Source organism: Strix aluco, chromosome 5 (assembly GCF_031877795.1).
Source record: "Strix aluco isolate bStrAlu1 chromosome 5, bStrAlu1.hap1, whole genome shotgun sequence".
NCBI classification, from domain to species: Eukaryota; Metazoa; Chordata; class Aves; order Strigiformes; family Strigidae; genus Strix; species Strix aluco.
The window spans coordinates 19439785-19459451 of NC_133935.1; the positions used below are offsets into that span (position 1 = coordinate 19439785).

At 39.0% G+C, this 19667-nt stretch overlaps 1 protein-coding gene across 5 annotated transcripts in view; it reads left to right on the forward strand.

Moving 5' to 3' along the window:
- The window catches only part of CALD1 (caldesmon 1), a 197074-nt gene that overhangs the window by 66918 nt on the left and 110489 nt on the right, over window positions 1-19667 (forward strand). For all 5 annotated transcript variants that reach the window (XM_074826266.1, XM_074826269.1, XM_074826271.1 and 2 more), the window contains exon 2: window positions 10987-11080. The gene's annotated coding sequence lies outside the window, so the exon portion shown is untranslated. The remainder of the gene's footprint in view (window positions 1-10986; window positions 11081-19667) is intronic.

Genomic DNA, 19667 nt, shown 5'->3' on the forward strand with positions numbered 1-19667 from the left:
AGGAATAACATTTCAGTTCCAAAGGCATTTTAATGTTTTTTTTAATATGGTTTGGGCAACAATGACTTGAACTCTCACTAGTTGCAGCAACATTTCTTTGTGAGCCAATGTCCTTGAGACAAAACAAATACATTGCTTTGCCTAATGTGGTTTTCTTTCCTCTTCCAAAAAATATGCAAAACATAAAGAAAAATGTTTTGCAACCAAGTATTCTCTTTCTCTTGTGCCTACTGTTGCATCACAAATAATATGCATTAGGCTATTTAGTTAACTAACCTTATGTTCTGTGGCCAACCACAAATTTTCTCTGGAGTCAATGGAAGATTCAGATACAAGAAGAATCTGGATTGGAGTCAGCAGATACTGACCAGAGCTTTATGTTTTCACATATTCAGAATCTTTCTGGAAATGCAATGGGATGCATAAAAAGACCTCATAAAATAGAAAAGCAGAGAGATACTTTCAGTCTAATCCATTGGCTGGGTCTTCTTGCAAGATCGAAGGTTTAAATACCACTCTGTGCAGCTGGGATGGAGGTTGGGTTTTTCTCTTGTGAAAATGTGGGTGTGTTGACTGCCCTGTACTGCACTATTCCTGTTCAGGACTCTCTTTTTAGAGTTGTCTTGCACTGAATGAATAATTAATCTATTCCCTTTGTCAGTGGACTTTTTAAACGCAAACTGGAATGACTCCAGGTAGATGCAAGCAAGTCCTACTCCAGAACAGCTCTTAGGCTGGTGACTTGCTGTGCATGAACAAAAGCTGCTGTAGTATTTGATTGAAGAGAAGCAAGGCTGAACTTGGGAGGATTAATGTGAGTCTGCTGAAACCTTCATTAAAAGGGCTGTTCAAAGAGGGCCTTTATCATTTACACACGTGCAGCCTCAGGCAGTGAAGTCATGCGTACTTGTATAGCTAGCAAGGAGGTCAGCAGCGAAGATGAAATAATTAACGAAATTAAAATTATAGTCTGACTATTTTTAATCAAGGAGGCATTCATGTGAGAGAAAGAGAATGCCTTAAAAATAGGTGGCTTTCTATAGTGCTGCATACTGACCTAAATTTTATGATCATGGTTTTTCTGCAAAATCTATAAATACTTTTTGGAGGGGGGGCGGGAAAGAGGGGGCAGAAGAGGGGAGGGAGGTTAGAAGGGGAATGAGAATGAAGTAAAACAAAATGACTTTTTTTTTTTTTTCTTTTTAAATGGAATGCTAACCAATCCCTTGGCAACAAAGCCCATGTTTATTTTTAATTAAAAAATAACATAGCTGGTTTGACTTCAGTTTTCCCAGCTGCTATTCTTCCATCACAACAGTGCTCTGGCCTCTTTTCCCTTGCTGATTTCTTTCATCATTTGCACTTAGCTTGTATGTGTCACATGGATTTTATGTAATATTTCCTACCATTGAAAGCAAGGCTAACAGTCTAAACAAGTAGCTGGGGCTCAGTCATCTAGATTCTCATCTACAGTACCTGAGCATGCCCTTCCTCTTGGAAAAGTAATAGGTGTGACCAGGATAACTTTTTTCATGTGCACATTTCTTGCTGTTTATATGGCTGCCAAGCGAGGAGAGATTTAAACTGCATATCAAACTTATGAGTTGTAGTTCATTAAAATAAATGGAGTGGGTTTGGCAAAGCGCAGGTATCACTGAGCACATAGGTAGTATTTGAAGGTTGACAAGCAGCCTTGGTGGTTTTTCTTTAGATGATGGATTGTAAACTGCCAGTTTTGTGTTTGCACATTCAGTGAAAAGTTAGAAAATAGACATGCTTGCCATACCTTCTCCAGCAACTTCATTTCCTCCGTCCATGGGGCAGAACAGGAAGAAATCATGGTGATGATCCATGTTGTGACAGAGCTGGTTAGTTATAAAATGTAGAAGATGGTGTCCATCTGTAACAATCAATCTGGTTTCCTGAGTGGACTAAAATTTAAGTTTTTGTGTGGACATTTAGAGGTCCGTGAGTACTCAGAAGTATCTGGCACTTTCTGCAGGCATTTTTAAGCTAATTAAAGTTGAGACAGTAATGCTGTAGCCTTAAAGGTTCACATACCAGTCATCCATACTATAAACATTGCCAGCAGGAGTGGGAGCTGACAGCATCAAACATACAGCTATTCCCAGACAGAAATGTAGTAGCTAGAATAAAAGTAGTGGTTTGTTGGGTCACTGGTACCAGACCGTGGAAGAAGATATAACTATATGTATTAATCATCAATAATGTTACTACTGGGACAGTCTTTGCGATGCATGATTTGCAAGCTTTCTATATAGAATATAACCACTTTAAAAAACAGTTATTTGCACTGGTTATTCCTGAATAAGTTGCAGCATTCTGGTGTACTATGATATTTTTCCTCTGTGGAAGTTTAGCCCTGCTCATCTTGCCTTGGAAGCCAGAAAGGCAAGGACAAATGCATATGAATGATAATAATCTGAAGAAATAATGTTATCCAAGTATTTTTAACACCCAAAAAGGATTTGAGAGAGACTGAAGATTTCTGGAAAAGCTTCTATGATGACCCTTATTTTATTTGGACCAGTTTGCTCTTCCAATGCATAAACAGGTGAAATATAAATAAAATGGTATATGCCAGCCTGGGCTAAGGTGGAGCTATCATAATACATGGAATGGTTGATATCTGTTGTGATACTGCTGTGAGCCTTATGATGTTTGCTCTGAGAGTTCTTAAAAAATGATTCAAGGCTTCTCATTAATTTCTGATTTCTGCCTCAGTATTTGCAAATATTTTCCCTGATCCAAAATGACCACGGTGGGACTGAACACATATGTCACTTAAGAAAAGGTGCTTGTCATGTTAACCTTTCATAGGTGATAGTTTCTGTCATGATGAACTATGGGATCAAGATAAGAAACTGAGAGGTAACAGGAGGCTAGCAATAAGTAGTAGGAGGAAATGGGGCAATAGGATCCAGGGCAAGAAATTGGTCAAAGTCTGGTGTAGAAAGAATGTGAGCAGGAGTGAGTGGCAAAGAAGCTGAAGAACAGTACAGTGGGGGAAGCACGATGGATATGAAAGCAGGAGAAGAGCAGGGAAAATGTGGGGCAAGAAAGTGAAGATATCATGCAAATGAGGTGCCTGAAAATTGCTGGGAAGAAATCACTGTATCTAAATTATTTTGTTACCCTGCCTGAGAAAGGTGACTGAGGGGGATGGAGTAATCAGAAAAAAAAAAAAAAATCACCTTTTTTCTTCTTTTCTTTATCCATTTCACAGTATCTGGGGGATGGTTCAACAAACTAGTGGGTGCTTCCTGTGTGAACTGGGGTGCTGTGGTCCTTTTCTTGCTTTTGCAATGGAGCAGCGTTGACTTATTTCTAGTTTCTTGTTTTGGCATGCAATGCTTTACCCCTTCTAAAAGATAGTTTGCTTGGGCTAGTACTTAAAGATTTGACAATAATCAAACAAAATGCAATGCTTGTGGTCAACTAATAATTTGTCCCAAGTTCTCAAAAGAGATTAGAGCAGTGAAATTGTGTTTTGCATTGAGTGTTACTAGGAGAAAACCAGATTATATAAGTAGGAAGATGGTATGAACTGGAAAACTAAAAGAAAAAGGTATTCAGTACAAACCTGAAATAAATCCCAAATGAAAGAAAGTGGAACCAAATGTTCCCCTCCATGAAGTTTGGGAACATTCATTCTGAGAGCTTCATTTTGTCTCATTATAGAAACCTTCCCCAAAGACTAACCTAGAAAACTTGAATCAAACCTTCTGCACCCAGAGGAAGGTGTTCTCCAGGGACTTTCTGCTGTCCCAACTCCACGGAAAAAGCCATGTGAAGGGAAGCCACAGAAGAGGTTCACATGAACCTTCCCTGCTGAGGGAATGCCTTCATTTGCACAAAGCTCATTTCTAAATTGCTTTGTTCTTGGGGAGCTGTGAACTCCAGGATCCACAAATAGTATCTTTTAGTGATGGCACTAATCCTGTCAATCAGAATTCTCCTCAGAAACACCATTAATCAAACTTCCCTGAAAAGGATATAGCTCACAGAATTTTTCCTGCAGCTCCCTCTCTCCTAACACCCATCCCAGCAGTGTGTTTACATGCAGTAACTGAAGATGACACAGGAGAGGAGAAAATCAGATCTTTTACAAGAGACAATCTTTTTGTTATTACACTTATTTTAGCTGCCCTACTCTGCTTGTTTTGAACAAATTCTTTCATTTCTCATGTTGAATGATGCTAGCAGCTGTCAAAATATGCTTTAAAGCAGCCAGTTTCCATCTGCTGTCTGTTGCAAGTGACTAGTTTTTGAATTATTATGCAGTAGTCTTTATGGATTATTAATAATTTGGAATAGAACTCTAAGATTTCTGTAACCCTTTTTGGAAAGGGACAATGAATTTGCAAGGAATTTGGGACTTCTTATTAGCAGTAAATGGTTTCCTTCAGTAGCATGTTCTGTAGCAGACATGCCTGTATCCACTGCTGGTGATGTAGCAGGACTTATGTTCAATCTCCAGATGATCAAAAGAGGATAAGGCAAGGATTGGTTTTTGAATTTTAAAATGTTCATTCTTCCAGATCACAGTTTGAAAGGGGAAAACCCACCTTGAATTGTCTTTTCCTTGCTGCGCATGTCGATGCTCTATTAGGGAGATAAATTTACATGAGGACAAATGGCTATTCTGGAAAAGGCTTGGCCTGTTCTTTTCACCACTGATGCCTGTGTGAGAACAGCAGACCCTGCGTGGAGCAAGTGAAGAACACAACCCTCTGTTTATTCCTGTGGGCAGCAACTGCTGATCAAAGCAGGAAGGGATGAGGAATGTGGTTTTCTGCTAATGTGAATGCCACTGCTGTGTGGTTAGCAAATGGTTTCTGCTTAGTAGCATGAATGTGGCCAAAGAAGGAAGCAAGTGCTATATATGCATGGCTGAGGATGATGTTCCAGCCCACATCTGCTCAGATGCTCACATACTTTGCTTAATTCTTAGCCTCTACTTTCAAGAATAACCATGCAAAGATCTTGCAGTCTACTTCCACTTGGTATGAGCTGTGTCTAGTCCTCCTTTTGGTTGTGTTTAAGCTCAGGAAGCAGTATTCTTTCTCTCCTGTTTCATGCCAAGACGTGCCTGTATGTAGGAGAGTCATATCCAAAAAATGTTCACTTTATTGAGGGAGTATCATTGTGCATGTGAGAGGAATGACTGTTCTCCAAAGTGTTATAGTGCTCTACTACTGAGGTCAGTGTAAAGATGACTGGTATTTTAAGACGGTGGAGAAGAAATATGCCATTTTCTGAATCTTTGTAGGTCAGGTGAGTTGCTCTTTAAAAGGATATTAGCAGATTGGCTGAAGGGAAGATACAGATCTTTCTTCACAGATTTTCTCCCTTAATGTGTATGGCTGTTTCACATTATTTTAAAGACCGATTATGATCTGTGATTCAAATTTGTAATTAAGAACATTCGTTGAGCAGCTTAGTATGTGGGATAGGGTGTGATCAGGATGCCCCCGAGTCATGCTCTGGAGAACCATTCTGTGTACTGCTATGCCCATGGCATTGGGAGTGGATTGAAAATGAGGTCCAGTGGGGCCCCAAGAAGTTGAACGGGAAAGAGTGGGTGCATGTCAGAGTAGGATTTCTTGCCTTCCTGCTCTTCAGATCTCCAATATATTCTGCAGCTGGGCTGGAAGAGGCACTGCGGATGGCATGCTTTTCCTCTCCCTGACTCTTACCTCCAGACCCTGACCACATCTGGACAATCAGGACTGTCAGCCCTGTATGTAATGCAGCCTGTGTGGTTCAACCAGAAAATCTGATGGGGTGGGAAACTTTTTCCTACAGCTCACATTCTCCTTATGAATCTGTACTTACTGATACCTTTCTGCATCATTGAAATCCTCTTCAGATGAGGCCACAGAAAGATGAAGCTGTAATGGTCCAAGGGCTTCATAACATTTGAAAAGTAACAATGGTATATACACGTAGCTACGCGTTTGAAAGATGAAAGTATTTCTTGAAGACCTTTGGGCTGTGCCTTAATGGTTATTCTTCAGCTGAGATTAAGATGGCACTTGAATTCTAAACCCTTTCTTTAATACTATATTAACAGATTTAACATAATGTTACATTAAGCTTATTGAGAATAGCTATTAGATCAGAAGTTTATAATGTGTAGCTTCATCCCTTTTGTATCTGGATAATAAACTCTTCGGGAGTAAGAACTACCTTTTTGTCCTACTGTTTGTATAGCACCCAGAAAGCTGGGGCTTGGTGATACTGTTGCACCCCTAACATGACAGAAAATTTGATAACTAGGAGATGGCTGCATCCCTGTGGGAAGTAGAGCTCAGGTGCAGCAAACTGTCCGTGTTCAGCAGAGCACGTAAATGTGTTCTTAGCCTGAAGTTAATGGGTTTTGATTATAGTTTCTAAATTAAACTCTATCTTAAGTGTATTGCTGCATGAGAGGTCTCTTTATGAATGCTGATGTTTTGTACTGACAAGCTTCTTGTAAGTGGTTAGGTGAGCAGTTCACAGGAGACAACACACCTCCCCTTTTTAGGTTATCCTACAAAACAAATTCTTTGGGTACCTGTTTAGATAGTAATGGATGAGTTCAAGCCTTCCTGTTCCCCTCTTCTGTTGGCAATGCTTGTTTGCCAAACACTGTAGTGAAAACCCTTCTTTGTGCACATATCACATTTGAGCAAAAGTTGAAAAGTTTTATTTAAGCGCTTCCTCTGTAATGTCTTCATAAGTAAATAAACTATGTGGCAACCCTGACAACATAAAATCAAAAGGAGAAAAGGACATCTGGAAGAAATGGGTAAACAAAGAAATACTTCACCTAGACCATTTTTTTTAAAATGTGGTTTCCTGCTCTCATTTTCATGACTCAACCAAAACTAATTTGCACAATAACCAATACTGAAATCTATGGGTAAAAATTCCTAGCTGTAACTGGAATGAGATTCAAGTTTAACAGCCACTCTATAGTTGTCACACACTGTGACTCTGTGACTAGGGGAGGGATGATGACAAAAAAGACAGAACCAGACTCTTCTCAATGATACCCAGTGAAAGGACATGAGGAAGGGAACACAAATTCAAATACAGAAAATTCCATTTAAATGTAGGGAAAAACTTTATTACTGTAAGTGATCAACACTGGAACAGATTTTGCAGGTAGGCTGTGGAGTCTCCATATTTGGAGATATTCAAACCCCAACTGGACATGATCCTGGGAAGTCTGCTTTGAGCAGAGAGTTGGGCTAGATGCTCTCCAGAGGTACCTTCCAACCTGAACTGTTCTGTGATTCTGTGAAAGGATTTTCCATTTTTAAAGATTAGAGGAGGAATCCTTCTTTTATATAATAGATTACTAACTTGGAACTGAGTAGGTAGTCTGGGTTACCTCCTTTGTCCAAAAGAACTGTAAAGTATACTCTCCTGATATTCTTTATGGTGCTCACACTCTCTCCTACTGATATTTCACTTTCCTAAATGATTAAATATGTAATTGGGACTGAAACCCAGGTGTGCTATTTCCAAAACAGCTTCTTAACCACCTTGCTGTTGGATAATTTGGGATTGCTCCATTATATGTGATGCAATGAGGAATACTTCCTATGTGCATACCACACCTAACTGTGCATGAGGTGAGTGAGCCTTCAGCTGGGAAGTGGCATAGCTGAGTCCTAGTGTCAGTCTGAAGGTTTAATTATTTGTCCAAAGTGAACTATATCTTCACACAGCACGTAATTAAGTTGTGGGACACTCTGTTGTGGGATTTTGCTAAGTGTTGGCAGCTACTGGAAATAATAATGGAAAAAAGCTGCCATGGAGATCAGTAAATACACAGATTCCACCTTTGACTCAGGCGTTCTGGAAGTCACAAGCTGGTTTAGAGTATTTGTAGGAAGCATTGTTATATGCTTTCCCTGTTCTTATGTTCTACCCTAAACATCTGATATTTGTCACTGCTGGAGCACAGGATACGGAACTAGTCAGACCTTTAGTGTGTTAGAATTCCCTTTATACTCCTAGCACCAGCACTGATAGGAAAGGATGTGGAAGAATATCCTAGTGCTAGAGTGTCCTGCAAGAAGAGATAAGATCTGAACCCAGTCAGAGCCCTATCTGTTGAGCTGTTGGATAAAATGGAGCAGCACATAGTTTTGGTAACTGGGCTCCATAACTTTATTTTCATTCAAAGCTACCTGGCATAGTGGAATCAAATTCATTAACAGACTAGAGGGGAGTGAAACTATGCTTATCTTTGTGTGTGCACGCATGTAGTTTCAATCAAAAAAACCAGATTCATATGTCACAGGTCAACTTCTGAATGACCTTAGATATGATTTAGTTTCCCTAGTTTCTGTAATCAACAACTTCTTCATTTTTTATGACATAAAGTACTTCTGATAAAAGCATTTTCAAGAACTTCTGATAAAAACACTTGTTATTAAAATTACATTTAATAGGCATTAAATAATTTAAATATAAATTAATTTACACTAGCTGAGAATCTAGTACCTATGTTAGCTGGAAATTGAGTTCCACTGTTTGCTTGAATGTGCAGTGCTGGGTGTGTGCCTAGGTCTGCGATGCTGTTAATGCCATTGTGTTGAATGAGAGCAGAACATGAACCCAATGTTTATGGTCAGGGGAATTCGAAGGACTGAAGAATCAGTAAAAACTGTGCCAATTTTACCACTGAAGATTACAGCCCAAAATGTGTCCAAACCCTAGTGATATTTCTTGGATTGGAAGGTTTAGATTTATGGAGTCTGGTTTTCGACCTGGACCTGAACTTCCTTCATGCTTAAGTTGTATGGAAATTTCCTGTTTGTTAAATTGTTCTTAGTCCTTCATAGTCAGCTCACGATGGAATTGTGGTGTGTAGATGTTCTTTCAGATAGCAAATAGTGAGAGAGTGTATTTCAGTCATTTTATTGATATTACAAATTACGTTGAGCTCAATTCAGAAAAATGTTGCTTTAGGACAGGGCAAATGGAAGAAGAATAGCAGAAGAGGGCTTTGTGACTGTGGGAAAGAAAAGGAAAATCTTTTGGGAGTTGTCTCCATTTTTAAAAAAATCTTGAAGAGATTGAAAGAGAGCAAATGATCTGAAGTGGAAAAAGACTTTTAGACCCAGGATCCTCCTAATGTATGATCTGAATGTCATGAAGTTATGCCTGCTGAGAGTCAAGTGGGGCACACTAAACAATAAAAATGGGCAAAGTCAGCTTTTCAAGTTAGTGAAAAAGTTTGAATGAATTCGGTGACCTGGAAGAACTTTCATGCTATTGCTGAGCTGGAGCTCTGTGGACTGATAGAGCCCAATCTGCTCTCGCTGTAAGCAGGAGTAACCAGTGAGAGGTGGATGACTTGAAGCTCTTTGTTGTTTTTTTCAGACCTTGATGATTAGGGATGTCCTCTTCCATTGTTATTTTCTGCTATGTGATACATGCATAGTAATGTTAAGAACAAATCGGGATTGAGATATCTCTTGAATCTAATACTGAAACTTCTATTGGAATGAATCAACATCTTGGCTTTGGCCACCCCAAAGTTTTCAATAATACAAATCACTGACAGGTGTCTATAAAACCTAGAGATCAGACTGTAAAATTGTTTTTGAAATTGCTGAATAGTCATTTACATCAAGAGTCCTCAAAAGTCAATGAGCTTCTAGCTAATAACCAGAAATTAATATGAATCATGGTCCCACACTATGATCTTAAAGTACTGAAAATAGATTTCAGTGATTTTTAAATCTATTTCCTCTGTTGGCACCAGGATGTTATGTATGAAGGTCCTTGGGTCTAAAGAAAATGGACCATGTGAGGCCCTCTGAAGAAAGCTTAGAGTTTTTACTTTTACTCTGGTGGGCCTGTATACTAGCAAGTGGTAGCTGAATGAAGAGCAAGTCTTCAGGGAAAAAAATACCACCTTCCAATGAAGCTCATTCTTACTGTATTTCCTGGTATCCATTACGAATTCCTACTAGATCACCCACAACTTCTTATACAACTTCTGTCATTGTATAAGGGTGGCAGCTCATTTCTTCTGCTCTCCGAATTGACGTTTATATAATTGTTGTCATGCTGGCTCAGAGCAAGGATCCATCTAGGTTAGTATCCTATCTGAGGCTCTTCTTAGAAAGGGTAGCCAGAACTTAATGTAAGACAAAATGTAGGTATACCATATATTTATGTGTGACCTAGACAGAACCTAGATTTTTCCCTAATGATTCTTAACTTGCCTTTTAACAACTGCTGGCTAGTCAGATAATATTTTCAGAGAGCTCTTCCTCAGACTCCAAGATGTCTTTGAGTGTTATTGGCTCATTTAGAGTTGATCACTGTGTGTATACAGATATAAGGATTTTTTTCCCCTGCACCTTTAATTATGAGCACTGAAGTCAGTCTGCCTATAGAAATTCATTGCTATGAACTCTTTCACTAGTTCTTTGTATTAACTTTAAATTATATTATAATGAATAGTTTTGTATCTTCTACAGACTTTGTCTTCTCACTGTTCAACTGCTTTTATAGAGTGCTTTTATGAATATGTTGAATACTACAGGTCTCAGCAGAAACCCTTAGGGAGGTATGCTGGAAACCTTTCTCAGTAATGTGGAAACCTTGCTCTGTAATTAAAACTCACCACTGGTCTGATGCTTTGCTTCGTCTCTTACCAATCACAAGAGAATGTTCATCTTAGCCTGTGTCAGCTTCACTTCTTAAAGAGGTTTTAGTGAGTGACTGTATTAAGAGATTTTGAGAAATCAAAGACTGCTTTGTCAAACTCTAATTTATATAGCTGTCGATAGTGGGTTTTGTTGGTCTCTTGCAAATTTTCTCTGTTTTATTCCATACGTTAAAAAACCTTTGTGGGGTGTTGTTAAAGAAGACTTTACCAAAGAAAAAATAAGAGTGTGCAATAACTATGCCATTGCTAAACAATGTTCTTTATTTTCTATTTCTGTACAGTGATCTCCTCTATTTTCCGGAGTCATCATTTTGAATTCATCAGCAGCTAGTCTGTTGCTGAAAAGCTCGGAATATTTCCTCTGATTGCCTTCCTGTGAGTATGATCAAAGTAGTTACCTCAGATTTCCTTGCCTGTGGTATTCAGAAGGTTCTTCTGTATTGGGTTGGTTTGTATTGAGGCTTTTATATTGGATTTTTTTTCCTCCTATGTGCTTGCTTGCTTATTTGGGGGTTGAACCAAATCCCTCTGAAAAATCAGTGAATAGCCCTGCAGTCAGACCCTTGACTCCTATTCGTCTGGGATAATGGTCACCAGAGATTACTTTCTCCAGAACTGATAGTAGATTTAAAGAATTTTATCTTGAATTTTATTTTCAAATCAAAATCTTTGAATTTTACCTTAATCATTTTGTGGGTGTATGATCAATTTTTAACAGCTATATTTATTTCTCTGCTGGATTTCAGCAATATTTTTGCTTGCAATGGGAGTCTTAAATGATATTTACTTGTGTGAAGATCATGTTACTGTCCTCTTGTGTCTTCTTTTCAGAGCAAGCAGGCTCTGAGGAGTCTGTGAGAGTCCAAGTAACTGTGTTCACTGATTATTTACAACATGTAAGACTTAGACATTTTTTACAAACATTGTTCTTTCACCGCCAGAACAGGTGAGGTGCTCACAATGCTCACAAATGCTCAGAAACCATTTAAAGGAAGCGTTTATAATACGTGTAAGCTTCAGCCCCTGAATATATGGAAATTCCAGACTGGAGACAAACTGAGGACTAGCTCTAAGTTTAAGAAGTGCCTATGAGAGCTGACTGATGGGGTCAGAAATACTGTACCAGGGTCAAGGCAACTCCCTTATATACTATCATCTTCAGTTAATTCAGGGTACAGTAAGCTGATTACTCTCACTGATGAGTGACCATGTTCTCTGTGTGCCTGGACCTCCCATATACCTCTGCTCCATTCCCCCTCTTTTTGACAACAGCAGTGTGGAGGAGACAGACATGGCGGCAGGCTGGACACTGGTTGCATTGCCTTTCATCTCCAGCAGCCTTCCCCCATCAGGAATGTTGAGTCTGGGCCCATTTTAGCTGGTTTTGTCATCATCTCTGGGGAAGTGAATTTAACTTTGTCTACACTTCTGAGAAGGTTTGTGCAAGTGCTGAATGGGCTGATAATTGTTGCAGGTGGTTCTCTGCCCTGATTGCCATTTTGGAGTTCTGCATTACCTTTGAGCCTTTGTGTCTGGCTTCAGTCCTAAATACTCCCCCAAAATCTGGGATTTCCAGTTTGTAGAAAATGTTGATATTCCAAAATTAGGATTTCCTTCTGATTCAGAACCAGCCTATATGTTCTAAAATCTCCCATGAAGCACTTTTTTCAGTGAGATAACTGAATTTAAGTTCCCATGTTCTTCCTTGGTCGGTGCATTTATGAGGCACCTAAATTCCTTAAAAATTTGACCCAAGGAGAGGGAGTCCATACTGTCCAAAAGCACACGGGATCAGAAACGCAAGTGCTCTCCCTCTCTGCTTGGGATAGAATATTCAGAGAGAGCAGTGACTGCCCTCCAGAGGTTTTTCTGTCAGCTCAGCAACTGGAGTTGTATTTGTAGACGCGTCTGAGCATGCAGACTGTGATGTTGAAAGAAGGCTCTTCAGTCCCTCAAAACTGAGACTGTGCCTCAGTGTATTTCTTAGCTGGTGCCTTATTTTGATGTATAAATTGCATCTGAAAATCTGTCCTTCAGAGACTCATTCATCTATTTCAAGTGTAGGACACAGGGCGAGTGTCATCTGTCTCGTGCTGAAGTCCCCATGGTGCTTGCACAGCACTTGTCAAAGTGGTGGAAGAATTTTGTTAGGAAAAAGTTAGCCTCCTCTTTCACATAGTAAAGCTGGTGGAATAGGAGGATGGTCTTTAGGGGACATGAATGAAAATACCATGAAAAAGGTCATTAATCGCCTTTAGAAAATCATTGAAGCAAATGGTGTGGACCAATACACTCATTTGGAAAGGAAAAAAACAAGCATTATCTCCGTAAAGTACTGGAAACAACGCACGTCTCTCTATCTGAGTATAAAAAGCAGTAATATAGTTTAACATTGTCATGACAGTCCTGTAACTCTTAGTTCTTGAACACAGCCAAATCTAACTTTGGAAGACAATCTGAGCCATCCTTATATAAATTACTTTAAAAAATAAGTGATACCCTATAAGGTTAAGGTTCAAAGTCACTGGCCTAGTGATGATTGTTTTTTATCTTCCTTGGAAATTTACATTTTGTTAAAAGTCAAGCTTCTTTGCAATTAGGAAACACTGTGTAAGAAAGGTTTTGATCAGTTTTTCTCTTAAATATTCAAGCATTTCTGTAGAGTCTCTGAAAATGTTTTTCTATGGCTTTATTGTGATGAATTAAACTAAGATGAGCGAGGTGTCTTCCTTCTCTCATCTGTCCACTCTGTTGCTTGGAAAGGAGGTGCAGCACTCAATCTTGCCTGAGTTTCCCTGTAGCTTCTGGGACTTCAGGTGACCTCTACATGCAGCAGGGGCACTTTTTGGTAAAAGTTCTTTTGTGAGAGATGAGAACCTGGTGGTTTTTGTGCTGTGCTGCATTCCTGAAGAGGTGTTAAAGACAACTGTTTGGAGTTTTGTTTAGTTTAGTATCTGGGGATCAAGCTTGGGAAGTACTAGTGTGTTCTTTCTGATGCAATTCACAATCCCATGAAAATGTGATGGCTGCCTTTGGCTGCCGAGCCCAATTGGTGGGTGTCATTTGCTAGAAAAGTCTTATTGCTTATAAGAAATTTGGAGCTAACAGTCAGCTGAAACAAAGAAAACCAGAGAATCATTTAGATATAGAAAGTTATGCTTCATTTAAGGGTGAACCAAAACAACTAAACCTTCTGTGACTCATCCAAAATTCTGGATGAAGAACATTTTTTATTTTCCAGGAATTATACCACCTAGGAATTGTAAAACTGACACACTAAGTAGTTGAAGAGAAATCTGCTTCTAATAAACCATGCCTTGCCAGACAGAGGTTTAAGAACATTAAAAAAAAAAAAAAAAAATCTGAACAAGCACAAGGATCATATGTAGGGGCAGAGTCACTGCTGTGTTCGGAGTGAAGGGAGTGGAGTTGATTATCTGCATCTTCCCAGTAGGTAGAGAGCAGTTATAGCTCGCTGGAGAGGATGTGGCAGGATCATGCTGCGCTTTGGCTCTGTTTGCTGGCAAAGAGTCCATCAGAGAGCAGTGCCAAGCACAGCTTAGGCACAGCAGAAGCTGTATCTTACTATCTTCTGTGCAATATTAACCTTCTAAGGCAGGAAATGCGTGCGTTGAGGGAAAGATAGGCTGGGAGCTGGGATTCTTCAGTCTTCATTGCCAACTGCTCTTTCTCATCTCCATCACAATAAGCTCTCCTGTCACTTTAAAACTGCATTACTGATACTGCTGCTTTGACCTTCCCAGGGACATTTGTTCATTTGGTGTATGTAAGTTTACTGAGCAAAACCAATCTCTTTCTGATAAATGGGGCCAATTATTCAGAACCCTGATAATCATTATACTGTGCAACATTATTTATTTATTTATTTAAATTCCCTACTTCCCAGGATGTTGTGGGATTTCCCTTGCTTGCATGTCAGTGATGCTTTCAGATCATGGGATGAAAGAACCTTGGTCAAATACTATTAGATCATCTGGAAGTGGGAAGTAGCTGAAATCTCAAAAGAATGTTGTCTCCAGCTTATGTTGTAGACTCAGGTGCTGTGGAAGATAGCTTCAGAAGCGTACCAGCACTGTTAGATGTTTATCTGAACTGAGCCTGAACTCCCAATCTCTGGAAGTTCCCCCATGCCTGTTTTCCAAGAAGAGCCTGATTTTTGTGGCTCTTTCTCACACAAGCACTGCGGGTTTGGAGCTGTTAAGTCTTTGGCCTGACTCTCACTTTCACTAAAGTCCCTTTACACAGCTCAGGCATTCTGCTTTGGGGATCTTAAAAAGAAAGTAGATGACATTTAATAGCAGAAATGAGAAACAGGTCCCTTTTAATAAAAGAAGTTCAATTGGTCTTCCCTAAATTGTTGAGTGCTGACCTTGAAAAAGCCCTTAAAGTTTCTGCAGCAGACTGAATTTTTTTTAGGAGAACAGATACCCCAAACTGCAAAGAGATTACCTGAGACAAGTAAGTTGTAGGGTTTTTCTTTTCTTTTTAAGAGAAAATTCTTTTCCATTATGCTTGGTGCCCACATGTCTGTCTTAAAGCACTATTTATTTGTCACAGGACTTCAAAACTGCTGGTGTAATTTTCTCACCCTTCTTTAGGATTTTTTTTTTTAAATGTACTAGTTTTAAACATTTACATATATTCTGGTTATGTGAAACATGTTAAAGATTCCATTTGTATTTAATTTTTTTTTTTTATTTATCTGGGAGGCAATGTTTAAATATGTTTTGAGAAGGGGGGAGGCCAGAAAAGCTGTCATCCATCAACTGGTATTAAGTCCAACTTTGAAAGTTTGATACAAACTGAATCTGACTGTTAGTGCAGACATGATATAAATTAGCTGTGACTTTATGTTACCAGCTGTTTCTCTGACAGGGTAAAAGGGCACATAACTAGAATAGCATCTTTTGTTGAAAGCAGTGTTTCCCTTTGTTAAATGTGGGAGCCTCAGGCAAAAAATCGTAGTCCTTGGTTATGTGACATGTGCAGTCTGCAACATGTTCATGGAGCTCAGAGGGCTTTTTACTGATGTTTTTCAAAGACAGGGTTATCTTAAGTGTTCTATTTTTGCTAGTTTTATCACTGAAAGACAAATCTCTGTCATGTTTTTGCCTTGTGTTAAAACTGAGGATAATCTAAGTGCTATTTTCCTTACAAGTACAAAGAAAATACCGAACAGCAAACCCTAAGAAAAGTCTGCCAAAAAGAAACCACAAATCTCAAAGTTCTGTTTTTGTTTTTGTTTTTTTTTTTTTTTTCTTACCAGAAATTTCAGGGGCTTTTATTCCATACAAACTAAGTCTACATAGTCTTTAACAAACTAATACTCAGTGTTAACTAAGTAAAATTTATTGAGACAGCAGATTAGTCCTGACACAGACGCAGGTATACCAGAGGCATCTCTCTGCAGTCACATCTTGGGTCTTATTTCTGGTGCTAGGTGGCTGTGCGCAACTTCCCTACCCATCCAGTGCCTGAGAGAGGAGGGAGCCAGGAGCCTAGGGGATGGAAACGCAGAGTTGATGCACCTGAGGAGCTTTGTGTAGAAGCAGTGTTACCAGAGCTCATAAAGCCTACTTGTAAACAGAAATGGCTCTGAGCAAAGCCATTTGGGTGACTACATCACTGTACATCTGTGTCCTCACTGTGTTTATGTATGACCTTAACATATCCCCTGACTACCTCAGGCAACATAAAGTTGGCTGTAGCATGTAACTAAACTGAAACAATGTGATTTATTAAGCAATCAAATTAATCTTACTTCTGCCACTTGACTAAGAGCCAGTAAGATTTCAAAATTTATTACTACAGGTAACATACATACTCCATTTGAATCAATCAGGAAAGGGGCAATCTTAAGAATGGAGTTATGTTATTAGCATACTCGTGTCTAACTAGGAGTACTATGAGGAACAACATTTAGGCTAGAACTAAGAGAAACAAAATTTAGGCTGAATATCTTATAAACTTTCTTAGATTAATGGTTATCAGAGCTGAAGGTAAACTGGAAAAGAAAGCATCTCGAAAGGAGGTACTTTTCAGAACTGGATTTTTTTTTTAAGGGGCCATGCAGTAGCTTTAGGACTGTGAAGTGTGAAGGGCATTGCTCCTTCCAAATTTTTAGTAGTACTCCACAAAGGAAGGATGCCACTGCTAAGGTGAAGGTAGGAAGTTTCTCTGCAAAGCGTAACTTCTGTTTCAGACAGGTGGAAGTTAGAACAACTTGATGATATTTTGGCCATGGCAGAAATTATAACATGAGTCCTGCATGTCTTTCTACATTGAGTAGAGAAGCTTCTATGTAAGTCACTATGTGAGGTGGTAGAGCAGACAAACCCAAACACTACTGAAAATGCAGAAAAGAAAACATAAGTGGACACAGAATTGTAGCAGGTGTATGAGTGAAAGGGAAGACTTAAGAGTGTTGAAAAATACTAACTTCTACTCATAAACCTCTTGGAGTAAATTTAAAAAATAAATACATTTCAAAAGGAAAATTTAGAATGTAATAGCTGTTCTGTGTTTCATGCATTTCTGGCGATAATATGAAGCACAAAATAGAAAATTCTGAGTGCTAATAAATAGGTCTCGGCCATTTCTGTTGCAAACATGCAATTTTACTATCTAGCATCTGTTTCTGAAATTATGTGAAGTATTTATTTGAAATGTTTTACCATTATGGTCTAAGTGACTAGAGAACATCTTGTTTTCATGAGTGTGTAGAGTGGTATGGCAACAAACAAAGGTCCGTACATGACATTCAAAGAACAAAACCCAACCACAAGAAGTTCTACATTCTGAATTGACTTTTTTGTTGATGTAAAAATCCTCTTGGCCAGCTTTCTGGTTATAGTTATATCCCTGCAAACCTGGAGTATCTCCAATCAGAGCTTAATGTATCCCTTCCATTCATGTAACCAGGATGAATATGGGAGCACAGGGCTGGCTATAGGTGCAATCAAAGTAAAAATGTGCAGGAGATGCTGGAGAATGTGTTTATTGCTAATATGCAGTAACCATCAAAAGGAAAAAGACCACATGGAAAACTTAAACCGGTAGCATTGTAGCAAGCAAATGATGTGCTATCAAATGTATGATAGCTGCAGAAGTCATCATCACAGTTGAATTTTACAGCCATGATGTCAGAACCATCATAGCCTTTTGCAATATCATATTCAGAACATCTCATAATAACTTCAATAAGAGAAGGGATGCTAGACCTCCAATCCCAGAATGTAAATGAATGTTTTCATTCTCTGAAAGTACATTAGTTGTAATGAAAATTACATTTTTTTCATTTTGTATTCTGAACTGTTGAGTTGTATTGTTCTGAATTTTAATCAAACTGCCATATTCCTCTCCAAGATGGTTATATTCAGTGGTGAAATGATGTTGGCTCCTTTGGGTATTTGGGAGAGAGCAGACAATATATTGTCCTTGGCTGGGCCAGCTGCCTCATCCTCTCAAGGGAGAGGAATTTGCACAGTGACTGAGTTATGGTCAAATACTGGGGGGTACTATTTCAAGAACTCAAGGAGTCCTGGGACTGCTGGAAACCTCTCTTCATCCATGTGGCAGATAGGAGGGTATTCCTCATGTTGAGTTGCTTCAGGATTTATGGTTTATGATAAGGAAAGTCCCTTTAAGTGCCCTCTGTTTTGTAGATGCTAATCATACAAAATGACTCACTGTGTGTTTCATGCTGTTGCCCCTCTGGCTGGTTCACTGCTATCCTCATATTCCTTTGTGTCTCAACTTGATTAACTCATAAGAGTCAGCAACTATTTACTTTTTATGGTTATTTAGTACCACACTCTGACTTGTCTCTGTGGATGACTCTGCAGGCAAAACCTCTATTCTGTATGAGTAAAAGGGGCAAAATTTCACTTTGAAAGTGAGTAAACATTAAGGACTTGCTTCTGCCAGACAGTGGCACACTGAACATTAGGTTAGTCCTTATATCGTTGTGTTGATGATATGGGTTCTTTTCTTTTTCCCTCTTTTCCTTTCTTTCCATCTCTTCCTTTCAATTTTCTTTATTCTTTCACTTCCTTTCACCCAGCCCAAAGCAAAGATCTCTAAGCAGTAGTCTTGTTCAAGGTATGGAAGCCAGCTCCAAAACCAACCTGATCTAAGCTTGCTTCAGTTTTAAAACCTTGCTTGAGGGGAGCCAGAATCCCTTTACTTAAATGGCTTAATTTTCAAGCAGTATGAATCATGCAGCAACTGCACAAGCTCTGGCTAGAATATATTGTACATATGTTTGTTCTTTAGGCTGTACGAAGAGAATACAAAACTGGAGGTCATTTGAGTTACAACTACTTTGGGGGAATTTTTTTTTTTTTTTTAAAAAACATTCCTTCTAACAAATGCAGTTTAAATGGGTTTGTTTATATGGTGTGGAATTGGAAAGGCCCAAACTAACCAGGCTTTACACAATGTGGCCTTCTTCCAAATTAATCTAAAATATTTTAATCCCTCTGGAGTTTCTTTATCCTCTGCATCTGTGCTATACTGGAGACACATTTTTAACATTTCTTTGAGGAAAATTACCTTTCTTTCCCTCCAATTGTACTCAGCAAGGTCAATAGAGCAGTGTTATATGCTATTTAAACATCTGAGATTCATCATATATCTGCACAACAGAAAGAATCATCATAAAAGGTCTAATGAATCCTGACTGCCAGCCAAGCAAGGGAGTTCCCTTACGGATACCGGGTATTAGAAACAAAGAATACATGCAAAATACTGTTTTTACACTTTAGCTTTATACCGTTAAGAATTACACTGGCCCTTAAGGAGGAGGCAGGGAATGTTTTGACCCCCAGAACAATTTTGACAATTCAAACTCTGAGCCAAATTCTGAAGTTGTTGCATGGGCCAGGATGGTTGCTGGGCCTGCCTGGGAGTAAGGGGCCTGCTTACCTTGTGGGGACCAGAC